Source organism: Peromyscus eremicus, chromosome 6, assembly GCF_949786415.1.
Source record: "Peromyscus eremicus chromosome 6, PerEre_H2_v1, whole genome shotgun sequence".
In the NCBI taxonomy this organism is placed as follows: Eukaryota; Metazoa; Chordata; class Mammalia; order Rodentia; family Cricetidae; genus Peromyscus; species Peromyscus eremicus.
The window spans coordinates 126,301,078-126,318,117 of NC_081421.1; the positions used below are offsets into that span (position 1 = coordinate 126,301,078).

Sequence of the window (17,040 nt, forward strand, 5' to 3'; positions counted from 1 at the left end):
TGCCAAAACAGTGCAAGATGGTTCCACAGCTTTCTGCTCCACAGAAGAAACTACCAAACATTCTGTCGGACACAGAGAAAAGTGACTGATAAACTTTGCCAAAATAGGCAAAACAGTCCTCCAAATTTCCTACTTCACTGAAAAGTATGCCAAAGACTCTAGACCTGTAGACTGAAGATAGATGCCCCAACATAATGGAGAAAATTTGGGTGACTGTCCAGCCAGCCAGATGTCTCTGTCATTTCTAGAATTTTGGAAGTTGCTTACAATGCACTTCCTGTTTACTTAGGTAATATTATATCTTTCTGGGGGTGTTTGATGTAGTTGAAGACTAGATAGTTATAATTATAGTTTATATACTTACCTGGCAGGGGAGATACCATGATCATGAAGGTGGTTTTCCCAGGGCGAGGCTTATCCATTGCACTCCGGATGTGCTGACCCCTGCGATTTCCCCAAATGCGGGAAACTCGACTGCATAATTTGTGGTAGTGGGGGACTGCGTTCACGTTCTCCCCTGAAAAATAAGAAAAAAAATTATAGTTTATGTTTACCTTGGTTATGATAAAAGATAAATGAGATATGAAACCTCAGACTCACAAATACAGGATAGATAGAATATTTTCTTTAATTTTGCCAAGTACAAATAGACTATGGGGGCTGGAGAGATGGCTCAGAGGTTAAGAGCAGTGGCTGCTCTTCCAGAGGTCCTGAGTTCAATTCCCAGCAACCACATGGTAGCTCACAAACATCTGTAGTTAGATCTGGTGCTCACTTCTGGCCTGCAGGCATATATGCAGGTAGAATACTTGTATACATAGTAAATAAATCTTAAAAAAATAGACTAGATATTATAACTGTAATTCCTGCTTGATAACTGTTCTATTATATGTAATTTTACTATGTTAAAGTTAAAAACCTCCTGTTTGATTAGACAGAAAAGGGGAAGTGCTGTAGGGTGTCTTTCTATACTCTATGAATATGTGTTGCTCTGCTTGATTGATAAAGCTGCACTGGCCTATGGCAAGGCAGCTTAGAGGTAGGCAGGAAATCCAGCAGATATACAGACAGAAGAAAGAAGAGGGGAGAGAGATGCCTAGCCACTGCCCTAGAAGCAAGATGCCAGCAGACCAGTTACCATGGCCACATGGTAACACATAGATTAATAAAAATGGGTTAATTTAAGGTGAAAGAGCTAGCTTTCAAGAAGCTTGTATAGGCCATATGGTTTGTAAATAATATTAAGCCTCTGAGTAATTATTTTATAAGCAGCTGCAGGACTGTATGGCCGTGTGGGATCAGAGAAACCTTCCAGCTACAAAAGTGGACTTTCTTTCTGAGATACAGTAATTATTGTACTTCCTGTTTACTTAAGTAATATTATATCCTTCCGTTTTGATTAGACAGAAAAGAGGAAGTGCTGTGGGATGGTCTTTCTGTACATTGTGAATATGTGTTGCTACCATCAGTTAATAAAGAAGCTGCTATGGCCTATGGCAAGGCAGAACAGAGGCAGGCAGGGAATCCAAACAGAGAGATGATGAGAAGAAGGCGGGGTCAGAGGAGACGCTGAGTGCTGCCAGGGGAGCAAGATGTACTGGAACACAGGTAATGCCACAAAGCTATGTGGCAAAACATAGATTAATAGAAATTGGTTAATTTAAGATGAAAGATCTAACTAGCAAGAAGCCTGAGTCATATAACAAACAGCTTGTAATTAATATAAGCCTCTGCATGTTTATTTGGGACTGACTGGGTGCAGGACCAGGCAGGACAGACACTTCTGTCTACACACAGACTCTTTTCAACCCATGATCTCCACATGGCATATGTGCATCCCATGATACCTGTGTAGCCAATGGGCTGTGTGTTCCCATGACACCTGTGGCCCCATGTGCTATGTGCATCCCATAACATCAGTAATACTTGGTAATACACTTGTAGCTGACATTGTCGTGCTTCAAGCTCAAAAGTTTCCAGTGCTTTGTAGAGAGCACCAGCTCCCCTTACTCATCTAAAAGGTAGTAATAGTGAGTAGAGCTCAGGCCTTACTCCTCTACACTTCAAATATAATAGTGAGTATATAGGAATCCCACTTCCGTAGCAAGAGTAAAAGCAAAAACACTTACATTCTATAGCACATCAAACAATGCACAAAACACAGAGATATTCCCCAACTCTTCAATTAAACTCAAAGTTCCCCAAAGACAAGGGTGACATTTGATGAGATTGGAGTTTAAGTTCCAACAAACATACAGCTATTATCAAATGATATAATCTTGAAACAGCAAAGATGCTGTAGAACAGAATCATTGCTGGTCATGCTCTCCTCATTCCATTGACTTGTAACTTTCTTAATGTTGTCTTGTGAAATTTCTGCTTCAGTTACAAGCATATCTCAAATATCAAGGTTTTGTGGAAGACACCATTTACCCTATGCCCTGAAACTAGTGCATGTGACTCACCTTCAAATTAAAATTCTCTCAAATAGAAGTTGACCACCTATTTGGTCTTTTTAATATATACCTTCCAAATTTTACTTGGTACAATGGAAAGTTTGTATTTTGACATTTCACTGATACTTTTAGGTCTTTTTAAAAAATACTAGTCTACTATAAAACACCTTATAGATGATGTCTCAGGTAAGGTTTCTATTGCTGTGAAGGAACACAGGGACCATGGCAATAAGGAAAACATTTAATTGGGGCTGGCTTACAGTGTCATAAGTTTAGTCTATTATCATCATGTCAGGAAGGCTGGCACATGTAGCACGAATCTTAAAGTGTTCTTATTAATAAGATCAAACCTGCTGGGCAGTGGTGGCGCACGCCTTTAATCCCAGCACTTGGGAGGCAGAGCCAGGCGGATCTCTGTGAGTTCGAGGCCAGCCTGGGCTACCAAGTGAGTCCCAGGAAAGGCGCAAAGCTACACAGAGAAACCCTGTCTCGAAAAACCAAAAAAAAAAAAAAAAAAAAAAATCAAACCTGAGCCAGTTATTGGGGTGAATGCTGGAAGATCAGAGGAGCAGAACAAACCATAGCCACCTCACCTTGCCAATTCCTCAGCTGATCCTGTTTCCTCAGACTGGAAGCCTCTGAGTCCTTATCCAAATGAATCTCAGCTGAACTGCTTCTTGAAAGCCTGAATGCTTAACCAGCCAAATGCTTCTAGTTTCTGGTCCTCATGCCTTATACACCTTTCTCCTTTCTACTACCACTCCCTGGGATTAAAGGCTCACTTCTTGGGATTAAAGGTGTGTGTCATCATGCCTGGCTGTTTCCAATGTGGCCTTGAACTCACAGAGATCCAGAGGGATTTCTATCTCTGGAATGCTAGGATTAAAGGTGTGAGTGCCACCATTTTCTAGCCTCTGTATCTAGTGTCTGTTCTGTCTCTGACCCCAGATAAGTTTATTAGGGCGCACAATATTTTGGGGAACACAATACCACCACAGGCACAGGCAAACATGGTGCTGGAGAAGAAGCCGAGAGTTCTACATCTAGATCAGCAAGCAGCAGGAAGACAGAGTAAATCCTGGGCCTGGTTTGAGCTTCTGAAACTTCAAAGCCCACCCCCTGTGACATACTTCCTCCAACAAGGTCACACCTCCAATAAAGCCACTCCCTAGGAGTCTATAGAGGCCATTTTCATTCATACAATCACAGATGGTTCTGTTCTCTATTCTGTCACCTTGGCTCATGCATTCCTGTCTCTCTTGGCTTCATTTTTCTTTGCTGTGTACACTAGTTCACTGTAGTGGTATTTGCTCTGCCCATGACCTTGGGCTATACTGCCTGAAGGAGGAGGCAGTGCTTCTTGCCCTTGTACCTGACCTCTTAAAAGGAAAGGGAGAGGGTCCATGAGGTCCCTTCTCCCTGCTTCCTGTTTCCTTGTATGATCTGACCTGACTTAGAGCAAATCCACCTTGCAGTTTGATCACAGCAGGAAGCAGGAAGCCGGGAGAAGGGACCTCATGCTCCCCTCCCTTTCCTTTTAAGAGGTCAGGTACAAGGGCAAGAAGCACCGCCTCCTTCTTCAGGCCATATAGCCCAAGGTCAGGTGGAGCAAATACCACTACAGTTCATATGCAAGTTTTCAGTCAGCATTATTCCTGTAGTCTACTTGGATTACTTCAAAATCTAGATATGACTTGACAAATATGTTTTTACACAAATAGGTATAAAATGCATCTAATATTCTAAGAATCCTGTACAATATCATGGATGAAAATATTATTCTGGACCCTTTGACACGAAGAAGCTCACACAAGGAGCTATTAAGTTGGACCAAGTAATCAGGGAAGAATGTTTTATGAGTCATAAGCTTATACAAAGTCCAAAAGAAAGAAACACCATATGCAAGACAAGTTGTCATGAAGCTTCAACTCTAGTCTGTCCTGTTAACCCATATGTATATCTTCTCTCCCCTGCAAGTCCCAACCACCCACCTTAACACCAGACATATCTTGGTAGAATGTCTCTAAAATTCTGTTCTATTTTTCATGTGGATCCATCTGCCTGAAGTATTTTCCATTCCTCTTGGCCATCTGTCAAACTCTTGTTCATACTCTTTCTTTAATTTAGACATTAACAGTTAGATGAAAAAACTCCATTCTTCTGCTCTGCTACACCCTGTGGTTGTGCTTCCAGAAGCTCTCACCATTTTCTGTGATAATTTTAAATCAGGATATTTTTAACATTTCTCAGAGCTCTTAAAAGATAGAGACTAAAAGACAGTATAGATACTTCACAATTAGAACATAATAAATGCCAGAAGCTTATGAAATAAACACTGGTGTACAAAAAAAAAAAAGAAAAAAAAAAGGAAAGAAACTTGGATTAAGGAAAAAAATCTTCCATTTTCCTAAGACTCCTCATAAACAATGTCTTTTTCATAAAGAATTCTGAATTGTAATTTAAATTGCTTCAAGGCCTCCAAATTGTATAGACATCTTCATGAGTTGAGTAAACTGTTTTTATGAAGGGGCTTCAACATGGAGGGATGGACAAACTGTGCTGTCCTTTGTTGATATGAATTCCACACTGATGTTTTTAAAAGCAGATCCAGACAGTGATATCAGTGTCTATTTCTCATAGACTATATCACCTGCAAAGAATGTTTTCCCAACTTGTAAAACAAAGAAAACACACATTAATTCTTAGCCTGGTATGGATGGTTGCACTCTGCAGATATCAGGGCCTGACTTATTTTTTTTCTTCTTTTCTTTTCTTTTATCCTTTTTTCATACATTATATCTCAACTGCGGTTTTCCCTCCCTACACTCTTTACAATACCCCCTGATACCTCCCCTCTCCACCAGATTCATTCCTCTTCCGTTTCTATTCTTTATTCTACTCTATTCTAAGGAGGCCTCTCAGGGATATCAAATGAACATGGCATAACAAGCAAAAATACAACTATGCACAAATCCTCATATCAAGGCTGGACAAGACAACCCATTAGGAAAAAAGGGGTCCCAAAAGCAGGTGAAAGAATTAGAGAAACCCCCACTCCCACTGTTAAGAATCCCACAAGAACATCAAGTCACACAACCATAATATATATGTAGAGGATCTAGCTCAGACCCATACAGAGCCTGTGATTATTGCTTCAGTCTCTAAGATCACCTGTGAGCCCTGCTTAGTTGATTCTGTGAGCTGTGTTCTCATGGTATCCTTGACCCCTCTGACCCCAGCAATCCCCTCCCCACTTCTGTGGGGTTCCCCTGGCTATGCCTAGTATTTGACTGTAGGTCGCTGTATCTGATCCCATCAGCTGGTGGATGAAGCATCTCTAATGGCAACCTATGTGTACAACAGAGTATCATTAGTAATCATTTCATTGAATTTTTCCCCCAGTCATGTTTGGTTCTATTTGGGTTTCTGAGCTGCCCAGCCTCTGGTTCCTGGCCATCCAGGCAGTGTTAGGCATGGGCTCCCTCTCACAGAGTAGGCCTTAAGTTGGACCAGGCATTGGTTGGCCACTCTCCCAAGTTCTGTGCCACCATTACTCCAGCACATCTTGGAGGCAGGACAGATTGTAGGTTGAATGTTATGTGTCTGGGTTAGTGTTCCAGTCCAACTTCTGGAAGCCTTGCCTAGTTACAGAAGATGGCCAGTTCAGGCTCCATATCTCCATTACTAGAAATTCTCACCAGGGTTACATTCAAAGATTCCAGGGAGTTTCCAATGCACTAGATTTTCACATTGCCCCCTAAATGCTCCCTAAATCCAGTCTTCTCTTTCAGTACTCCCCCATTGCCTGATCCCTCCCTTTCCCATCCCTTAACACCTCTTCTCTTCAAGAGAATGAATCATTATTCCCAAGTACAGTTTCACAGTCTGGAAGGCCATGGTTACTAATGGTCTACCATCCCCATCACACACAAGACTACTGCCATACATTCTCAAATAAGATCTATCATAGAGAAGCTTAGATCTGATAATATTAAAGACTTTGTCTTAATAAAACACTGAAATGTTTGTTCTCTTTCATTCAAATAAGCTTTAACAGTTCCAGCACAATAGTTCTGTAGAAGTGGTGACTCTCCCTGAGTATAAGTTCTATTTTAGATTAACTATGCATGGTTGCCATTACAAGCACAGATTTTACTTTAGAATTTGGGAGTTAATACAGGTGTTGAAATTGTATGATGCTTTTGATCTAAGAAAATATTCTGATACCTGTGTGGTTACACCCATGTCTTTTTGACATTTGAGTGACAGATGGACTCAGAATTCTAGTTCAGTCTCACAAAAAATTATGAGTATTTTGCTTTTGACCCCACAACATACTTGCATAGTATTCAGAGACCAAGAAGATTATCTCATATTATTTTTTTGGAGAAATTACTTATGAATTAGTGTATGTATGCTGAGAAAATTTGTCCCCATGTTACCACAGTGACATAATATAATTTTGCTCTGAGACCATGAAAATGCTTTGATCCCTTAAGATCTACAGAGCAGTTGTAGGGAGAACTTAACTGCCTCAGGAGTCAGCCATGAGTAAAATACACATACATCTAAACCTTTCGGGACTTAACTGATTCTGTGAGAATTCTTGAATGACATAATGACTTCTTACATGGTCTCAGAAGATAGGAATTTTCATTATCCCTGTCTACGAGGCTGATGAACACAGAATAGTAATGGTAAGATCACAGAATCTCCACAGGTCAGCACACAGGCAGCCTCTTCTCAAACCTGCAGTCTTTGCTACCACGGCACACAGTGAAAGCTGCTGTGACCATGCATTTATGGGACAAATATGCTACACTAAGGGCTTAATGAAAGCAAGAGAAGGTGTACTCTTTGGATCCATATTCCTTACCTCTGAAGGGTGACATTTAGATAAGTGCATCTAGGACTCGGGGGCAACAAGAAAGCCTGGTATTTTTGAGGCACATGCGGTAGCAAAGCAAAAGTGAAGTTTAGAGGCTGCTGATTTTTTATGGGTTGTACTTCAAACTTAAGAGTTCTGAATTTCAAGACAAATTCACATAAAATAGTTTTATTTATACTACATTAGGCTCTGTTCCACTTGGCTCAAACTGTGACATTGTATTTTCAAAACCATTGCTTTGCCATTGTTTTTACTATGGTCTCCTGGAGTTGTTACTGAGTTGATGTTTCCTATATGAGAGATGCAGCCAAATGGCTACTTTAGGAGAAAACTCATATGTATGGAAGATGAGCAATTTATTTTGTATTTTATTTGGTGCTTCATAGAGGTTACAATGCTTTATATAATACAATGTATTATTTTGAAAGTCAGAGAAAAATATTCACTCTTTATGCTTTAATTTTTCACTTCTTTCAATTCAACTGTTTTATCAAGAAAGAGGTGCATATTTTAAATACACAAATATTTGAGTGGCTTGTTCTTGCTTTAAGAGAGGGAATGGATTACTTACTTTTTCTACATAGTTACATTAATATAAATCACTGCAGTGTTACAAATGTGGAAACATAAGAGTTTGATTTATATCTAATTTAATAAAGTCCCTCTCAGTTTTTCAGCAAGAACTTGCAAAACTTCAAGCAATACTTGAAGTGCTCAAAGGTGGCTTTAAACAAATTCATGACTGTGGAATTTACATCGTACCATTTCTAGTGAGTTCGCTGTTTTTGTCAAACGCTGACGAAACCATATTTGGTTACATCAAGTAGAGTGCTAGTATAAAACATTTTCAAACCTTTAATAGTTATTGCACAAGTAAGTGCTATAGTGAGTAGCCATTCCAGCTTTGATCTGGAAGTTCCAACCCCCATTGAGGCTTTGGCAATTGTCACGCCTACAAGGCGGAGCCAAGGGAGGACCCTGGAGACCCGAGATCGGGATGGGCCAGGCTATCTCTCGGTTCCGGGACCCTGGATGGTGGACCCTGGATGGTGGACCCTGGATGGTGGACCCTGGGTGGTGGACCCTGGATGGTGGACGCTGGATTGTGGAGGTTGACCGAGCAAAGCTCCAGAGAACACCACTGGACTGCGATACACCTTCCCCAGACCCCACGACCTACCTATCTCTTCATTTGTAAGTTACCCACTAAATAAATCTTCCTTTTAACTACGTGGAGTGGCCTTAATCATTTCACCAATAGTGTAATAGCTGTAACAATGACAAAAGCATGTTTACATTGTGCACAATTTTATGAATTATTTTCCTTCTATAAATATTTTTCCCTTTTGCCTAGCAAAGGAAATTTGACATTTTGAGCCAACATTTACTTTTTTCTATGGACAAAGTCTAATTATCAAATCAGAAAATCAACATATTTTGGCACCATTTTAAGGCATGCAAAATTCTTTGATTGATTTTGTATAACATAGGTATATTTCATTGACTATATGGAGTCTGAAATTTACTAAATTTTTTTTTTACTTTGTTCAGTATAGTGTATAATTTTGCACATTTTAGTGATTCTAAATAAATTTTAGAGTGGATTCTAAATAAATTTTGGAATTTAATAGACATTTAATAAATAGCCACTAAATTAAAAATGCCTAGGAAGTCGTTATTGCGAGCATCTGTTGAGAAACGGATAGAAGAATTTCTAGAATTCCTGAGCCAGCCACTTTATCCCATTACACGCCCACCTGAGGAGATGGTCACCTTCCTCAGCACTTTGTTTCATTTGCATTTCCTCTCTCACCACTAGATGGTGCAGGTCTATGGTCTCAGTCTCATCAGGTGAGAGCTTTTATTAACCCTCCCTTTATCCTCCTTTACTTACTCATTTCTTCTTTTGTCCATCCATCCATCCATCCATCCATCCATCCATCCATCCACTCAAGCTAACATTTCCCAACAATGTGTTGTTCAATAACACCATAAAAACCCCACAGAGGCAAAGCCATATCCCCTAAGCTAAACCCCAGGTTGTCCGTGTTGTGCTGGCCAGTGAGAGCCACAGAGCCTTGGAAATGCTGAACTTTTTTTTCAGCAAATAATCATAGGGTAAAGCACACAGCCAGCTCATTCTCTATTGTAGATACAAATGCAGGGGCAGAGAGAATAAATCTTTCTTCTTAGGTCTTTGACGTGTTTTTTACCAGAGGCAGGCTCCTCTCTCACCCAGAAGGAAGCCCCTTCTTCACACCTCACACTTACAGATCTAACTTACAGCACCAATTTCCATTAGTGGGATTTAAAACTATACATTTTATATTTTTTCAGAAGATCTGGATTTGTTTGGGTTTGTTTGTTTGTTTGTTGCGTTTTCTATCGTCCTCCTATGATGTTGCATTTAATATTTCCCCTGAAGCTAAATTGTCCAAGAACCATAATGGGCTGTATTTTTAGCAAATTAATCTGTCTCTAAACTTCTCTAACGTAATTTGTTTTCTTGTTTTAGAAAAGAAGAACAAATGCTTCTTTGCATTCTTGTTGTTTGGCATGTTATTAGGTTAAAACACAAACTAGGGCAATTTTTCTTCTCTCTCCACTTGAGTGTGCCTCTGGTGAGGAAAAGTTCCGGCCAGAATCAGATAGTGTAGAGGAGAGGAGCTGCTGAATGCCTGAGGCATGTCTGAGCAAGCTTCACTGCCCTATTTATAAGACAACAGGGTGCTTCGCTTGAAAAGCTCAGCTTCTTCAGGGAGCTCAAGGCAAATCTGTTACCAAGTGACAACTGGTTTCTTATGAAATCCAAATTTAAAAGCTACATCATTAATTAAACAGATAAGGATGAAGCTTTCCCACTGCTAGTAACCTACAAGCGGGGAGGTTCTGTAATAATGTGTCACCATTTTGTTATCAGACAGCTGCTTTTGTTTGCAGTCATAAATGTGTACTGAGGTAAGAGGGAGGGGCCTGTTATTTAGAGACCATTCATTTGCTAAGGGGAGTGAGTGATTTACCTCTGTCAGGGATGAGACAGGGTATGGACACATAAACTCCAGCAGCTGAACAGACTGGTGTTTGTGCTCAGCATGAGGCGTGCCATTGGTTCATGAGAGACAGACAGGTAAAGGGCAAACAGGAAACAGTTAGTCTGAACAGACCCTAAAGAAGTCAAAACTCAAGAAAAACTGCAGTGCTAAAATTCTAGTAAGAGTTCATTGCCAGGATTTCACTCTGATTATATAGTAAAGTGGTGTGCTTCTCACCGCAAATACAAAACAGAGGCTGGCCAGAGCTCTAGTTTGAAATGCTACAGAGCCAAGACCATTTTAGGGTTGGAATTATCATTGTTTCTATAATGGAAGAGAGGGAGGGAGAGAGGAGAGGGGCATCTGGGAAATGAGTTCAGGACAAATGTCTCTCCTACAGTGAGATGGAATACTGTGTGGGCAGAAGCTAATCTAAATCTCGGGTGGGCCAAAAGTTTCAATGTCATCGTAGAACAATTTTGGAAGGGATGCATCTTCTACTTTAACGATAATCAGTTGGGCTTGTTTAGCTGTTGATGGAGTCTAAATGTTGCAGTCCTACCTTGCCACTTGAAAGCCAACATTCAGGAGACAGCAGTCTTTGAACACAAAGTCCACCATTAGAAGATGCAGGGCTATCACTCTCAAAGCTCATCATTGAGAAATAGGATGTGCTAAGGGCATTTATTCAGGGAAGAGACGGAGGTTAGAAAGACAAAGGGCAAGTGTGGAGCCTTGTGTCGAGCAGTCTGGCACTGTGGGAGTGTGTCTCCTAGCTTTACTTTCCTTATCTCTTCTTCATTTTTATTTATTTATTTTACATCTCAACCACAGTTTCCCCTCCGCCCTGTCCTGCCAGTTCTCCTGCCACCTCCTCTTACCTCCACCCCCATCCACTCCTCTTTCTTTTCTATTCAGAAAAGGGCAAATCTCCCACGGATATCAACAAAACATGACATATCGAGTTGCAGTAAGATGAAGTAATCACCTTGTATTAAGGTTGGGCAACCCAGTATGAGGAATAGAAGCCCAAAAGCCAATAAAGGAGACAGAGTGCTAAGGGATGGTTTTGCTGTACACTGTGAATATATGTTGCTACCATTGGTTAATAAAGAAGCTGCTATGGCCTATGATAAGGCAGAATAGAGCCAAGCGGGGAATACAAGCAGAGAGAGAGATAAGGAGGAAAAAAAAAACATAGAGGAGACTCAGCGCTGTCAGGAGAACAGGATGTAATGGAACACAGGTAACACCACAAAGCCATGTGGCAAAGCATAGATTAATAGAAATGGGTTAAATTAAGTTGCAAAGCTAGTTAACGATAAGCCTGAATCTTAGACCAAACAGTTTGGAAGCATATAAGCTTCTGTATGTTTACTTGAGACCGAGCAACTGCGAGACACAGGAAAACTTCCACCTACAACAGAGACAGCCCCTGCTCCCACTGTTAGGAGTCCAATAAGAACACCAAGCTACACAACTGTCACATACATGCAGAGGACATAGGTCAGTCCCATACAGGCTCCTTAATTGTCAGTTCAGTCTCTGTGAGCTCCTATGAGCCCTGATTAGTAGATTCTGCGGGTTTTCTTGTGGTGTCCTTGACCCCTCTGGCTCCTACAGTCCTTTCTCATTCTCTTCAGCAGGATCTCCCAAGCTTAGCCTAATGTTTGACTGCGAGTTTTTGCATTTATTTCTACCAATTGCTGAATGAAGTGTCTCTGATAACTATTAGGCCAGGTACCAATCAATGAGTATAGCAGAATATTGTTAGGCATCATTACATTGGCTTTTTTCCCTTCCACTTATATCTGGTTCTGTCTTAGGTCTCTGGGCCATCCAGCTTCTGAGTCCTGGTGCTTCAGAGAGTGGCAGGGATGGGCTCACTATTCTGGCATGGGTCTCAAGCTGGACCAGTTATGGGTTGGCCACTCTCACAATCTCTGTGACACCCTTACCCCAGAACACCCCAAAGGCAGGACAGACTGTAAGTCTAAGCTTATGTAGCAGGGTTGGTGTCCTAACCTCTCCACTGGAAGTCTTACCTGGTCACAGGAGATGACCAGTTCAGGCTACTTATTTACTATTGCTAGGAGTCTCATCTGGGGTCATCCCTGTAGATTGCTGGGAGTTTCCCTTGGAACAAATTTCTACCTGACCCCAAAATGCGCCCCCTTTTTCTAGTCAGCTCTTTCACTATTCTCCAAGTCCATCTCCCAACGCTGAACCTGATTGCTCATGTTCCCATGCCCACTTGTCCTCTGTCCATTTATGAAATCTCTTCTATTTCCCCTTCCCAGGGAGATCCAGATGTCCCCTTTTAAATCCTCGTTATTTATCATCTCTTGGTCTGAGGATTGCTCTCCTACCAGCAATGGAGGGGGGTTCTTCTTCCTCCACTTCCTCTCCAGCATGAACTGTTGTTGATGTTTTTGATCTTAGCCATTCTGACAGGTGTAAGATGGATTCTCAGAGGCATTTTCCTGATGTTAAGGATGTTGAACATTTTTTTAATGTTTCTCTGCAATTTGAAATAATTCTGTTGAGAATTCTTTGTTTAGATCTGTACCCCATTTTTTAAATTGGATTGTTTAGGTTTTTGATGTCTAGTTTCTCAAGTTCTTCATATATTTTGGAAATCAGCCATCTGTCAGTTGTGGAGTTGGTGAATATCTTTTCCCATTCAATTCTGCCATTTTCTTTTGATAGTGTCCTTTGCCTTACAGAAGCCTTTCAGTTTCCTGAAGTACCATTTATTATTTGTTGGTCTTGGTCTTAGTGACTGATCTATTGGTGTTCTGTTCAAAAAGTTATCTCAAGCCAGGTGATGGTGACACACGCCTTTAATCCCAGCACTCGGGAGGCAGAGGCAGGTGGATCTCTGTGAGTTCAAGGCTAGTCTGGGCTATAGAGTGAGTTCCAGGACAGGCTCCAAAGCTATACAGACAAACCTGTCTCAAAAAAACAAAAATAAATAAATAAATAAATAATAAAAAATAAAATAAAAAAGAAGCTATCTCTTGTGCCAATGTGTTCAAAGATATTCGAAACTTTCTCTTATATCAGGTTCAGTGTATATGGATTTATGTTGAGGTCTTCTTCCCACTTGGACTTGAGTTTTATGCAGGGTGATAGATGTGGATCTATTTGCAGTCTTCTGCTTGCTGATATTCAGTGATACCAGCACCATTTGTTGAAGATGCTTTCTGTTTCCATTGTATAATTTTGGCTTCTTTGTTGAAAATCAGGTGTCCATAGTTGTGTGGATTTGTGTCTTTGCTTTAATTTGATTCCATTGATCCATCTGTCTGTTTTTAGGCCAATACCATGCTGTTTTTATTAGTATAGCCCTGTAGTAGAGTTTAGAATCTGGGATGGTGATACTTCTGGAAGTTCTTTTATTGTATAGGATTGTTTGAGCTGTCCATTTTTTGTTGTTGTTTGTCCATATGAAGTTGAGTGTTGTTCTTTCAAGGTTTGTAAATAATTGTGTTGTGATTTTAATGAGATTGCATTGAATCTATAGATTGCTTTTTATAAGTTAGTCATTTTTACTGTTAATCCTAACAATCCATGAGCATGGAAGCTCTTTCCATCTTCTGATATCTTCTCCAATTTCTTCAAAGACTTGAAGTTCTTATCATACATGTCTTTCATAAGCTTGGTTAGAGGTATTTCATATTATTTGTGATTGCTGTGAAGGGTGTTATTTCTGTAATTTCTTTCTCAGTCCACTAATCATTTTTATATAGGAGGATTGAGTTAACCTTGTATCCATCCACATCACTAAAGGTATTCATCAGCTGTAAATTTTTGGAGTTACTTATGCATACTATCAGATCATCTGAAAATAATGATACATTGACTTCTTACTTTCCAATTTGTATTCCGCTGATCTCTTTTAGTAGTCTTATTTCTCTAGCTAGAAATTCAAGTACTATATTGAATAGATATGGAGAGATTATACAGTCTTGTCTTGTTCCTGATATTAGTGAAGTTTCTCTTCTTTAATTGGATATTGGCCATCAGCTTGCTATATGTTGCTTTTTATTATGTTTAGGTATGTCCTTGTACCCCTGATCTCTCTAAGACTTTTATCATGATAGGGTGTTGGATTTTGTCAAAGGCTTTTTCAGCATCAAATGAGATGATCATGTTTTCTTTTTTCTTTCAGTTTTTTTTTTTTTTATGGTGAATTACATTGATGGATTTTCACATGTTGATCCATCCCTGTGTCTCTGGGATGAAGCCCACTTGATTCTGGTCTTTTTAATGTGTTCTTGAATTTGGTTTGTGAGTACTTTATTGAATATTTTTTTGCTTCTCTGTTCATAAGGGATATTGGTCTGTAATTCTCTTTTTTGTTGAGTCTTTGTGTGGTTTTGGCATTAGTGGCCTCATATATTGACTCTAGCAATGTTCCTTCTGTTTGTATTTTGTAGAATAATTTGAGGACTATTGTTATTAACTCTTCTTTTAAGGTCTGGTCAAATTCTGAACTGAATTCATCTGTCCCCAGGCTTTTATTGGTTGGGAGAATTTAATGACTGCTTCTATTTCCTTGGGGGATATCAGTCCATTTAAATTATTTATCTGATCTTGATTTAACTTTGGCAAGTATTATCTATTGAGAAAATTGACATTTATTTTAGATTATCCATTTTTGTGGATTACAAGTTTTTGAAGCACAACCTAATGATTCTTTGCATTTCCTAGGTATCTGTGGTTATGTCTCCCTTTTCATTTCTGATTTTGTTAACTTGGCTCTCTCTCTCTGCCTTTTATTTAGTTTGGACAAGGGTTTTTCTATCTTGTTATTTTATTAAAGAACCAACTCTTTGTTTTATTTATTCTTTGTATTATTCTCTTTGTTTCTGTTTTATTGATTTCAATCCTGATGTTGATTATTTCCTGCTATCTTCTCCTTTTGAGTGTGTTTGCTTCTTTTATTCTAGATCTCTCAGTTGTGCTGTTAAGTCACTGGTATGAAAATTCTCTAATTTCTTTATTCAGGCACTTAGTACTATGAACTTCCCTTTTGTCACCACTTTCATTGCGTCCCATAAATTTGGGTTTTTGTGCATTCATTTTCATTGAATTATAAGACATCTTTTATTTCTTTCTTATTTCTTCCTTGACACAGTGCTAATTCAGTAGAGAACTGTTCAATTTCCATGAGTTTCTATGCTTTCTTTTGTTGCAGTTTTAATCCATGGTGGTCTGATGGGATACAGAGGGTTATTTCCATTTTCTTTTATCTGTTGAGACTTGCTTTGTGACCAAGTATGTGGTCAATTTTGGAGAAGGCTTCATGAGATACTGAGAAGAAAGTATATTCTTTTGTGTTTGGTGAAATGTTCTGTAGATATCTGTTTGGTCCATTTGATACTAATCATTTGTCTGTTCTCTTATTTCTGTTTCGTTTCTGTCTGGACAACCTGTCCGTCGCTCCCTTTGCTCCATCATGGGACTTGGATGTGGGACTGATCCAGGTGGCTGGAACAGCATTCCAGATCCTGTGTCAGTTCTGTTCTGTACAATGAATTTTTCCCCTTAATAAATCCCTTGCCCTTTAAACAGACTCTGTGAATTTCTTACTATAATTATGTGATGTGGGGACTTTCTTTTCTTATTCAGTCTGTTTGGTATTCCATAAGCTTCATAATAGACATGTATTTCTTTATGTTAGGGAAATTTTCTTCTATGATTTTGTTAAATATATTTCTGGGTCTTTTTGAGCTGGAATCTTCTCCTTCTTCTATTCCTATTATTCTTATGTTTGGTCTTTTCATGGTGTTCCAGGTTTCCTGGATTTTTTTTTTAAGTAGGAATTTTTTAGTCAAATTTTCTTTTACTGATGAATTTATTTGTTAAATATATCTTCAGTGCCAAAGATTTTCTGGTACATCTCTTGAATTCTGTTGGTGATGCTTATATCTATACTTCCTGTTCCCTTACCCAGATTTTCCATTTCTTGAATTCCCTCAGTTTGCATTTTTTGTTATTGCTTCTGTTTTGATTTTCATGTCTTGGATAGTTTCCTTTACTTGTTTGTTTTTTCTTGGGTTTCTTGGCATTCTTTAAGAGATTAGTTGATTTCTTCCAATTTTTGGTTGTTTTTTCCTCTATTTCTTCAAAGGAGTTTTTAATCTCCTCTTTAAGGACTTTTATCATCATCATTAAATTGGTTTTAAGATCCTTTTTCTTGTGCTTCTGCTAGTGGAATATTCAGGACTTGACGTAGTGGGATTTCTTGGCTCTGGTAGTGACATATTGCCCTGAATATTGTTGTTTGTGTTCTTACACTTAAGTTTAGGCATCTGGACTTGAAATTATTTTAGGTCTAGGTGCTAATTTCAGGATTTATCCTTGTTGGATGTGTGTTTTCTTCCTTAGTTTCTGTTTCCTCTCTGATCCTCTGGATCCTTTGGCTTATGGTTGAGTATAGAGTCTCATCTTGTGTTGGGGTCTGGACTTCTGATGGTCTAGACGCCTGTGGTCCAGCAGGGGCTTGCTGCCCAAGTTTGGGGCTATCCCATGTAAAGTCATACCTTCTGATCTGGTGGGGGTCCCCTGGGTTTCAGATGCTGGCCTGGCTTCTGTTTTTCAGGACACTGGCCTGGCCTGTGCTGGGGTGGAAGGCTCCTTCCAGAGGTGTGGGCCA

At 39.5% G+C, this 17,040-nt stretch overlaps 1 non-coding gene across 1 annotated transcript; it reads left to right on the forward strand.

Annotated features, from left to right (window-relative positions):
• The first annotated feature begins 356 nt into the window (after window positions 1-356).
• LOC131913892 (U1 spliceosomal RNA) lies at window positions 357-520 on the forward strand. The gene has a single exon (XR_009379971.1). It is a non-coding gene; the product is annotated as a U1 spliceosomal RNA (small nuclear RNA).
• The last annotated feature ends 16,520 nt before the right edge of the window (window positions 521-17,040 follow it).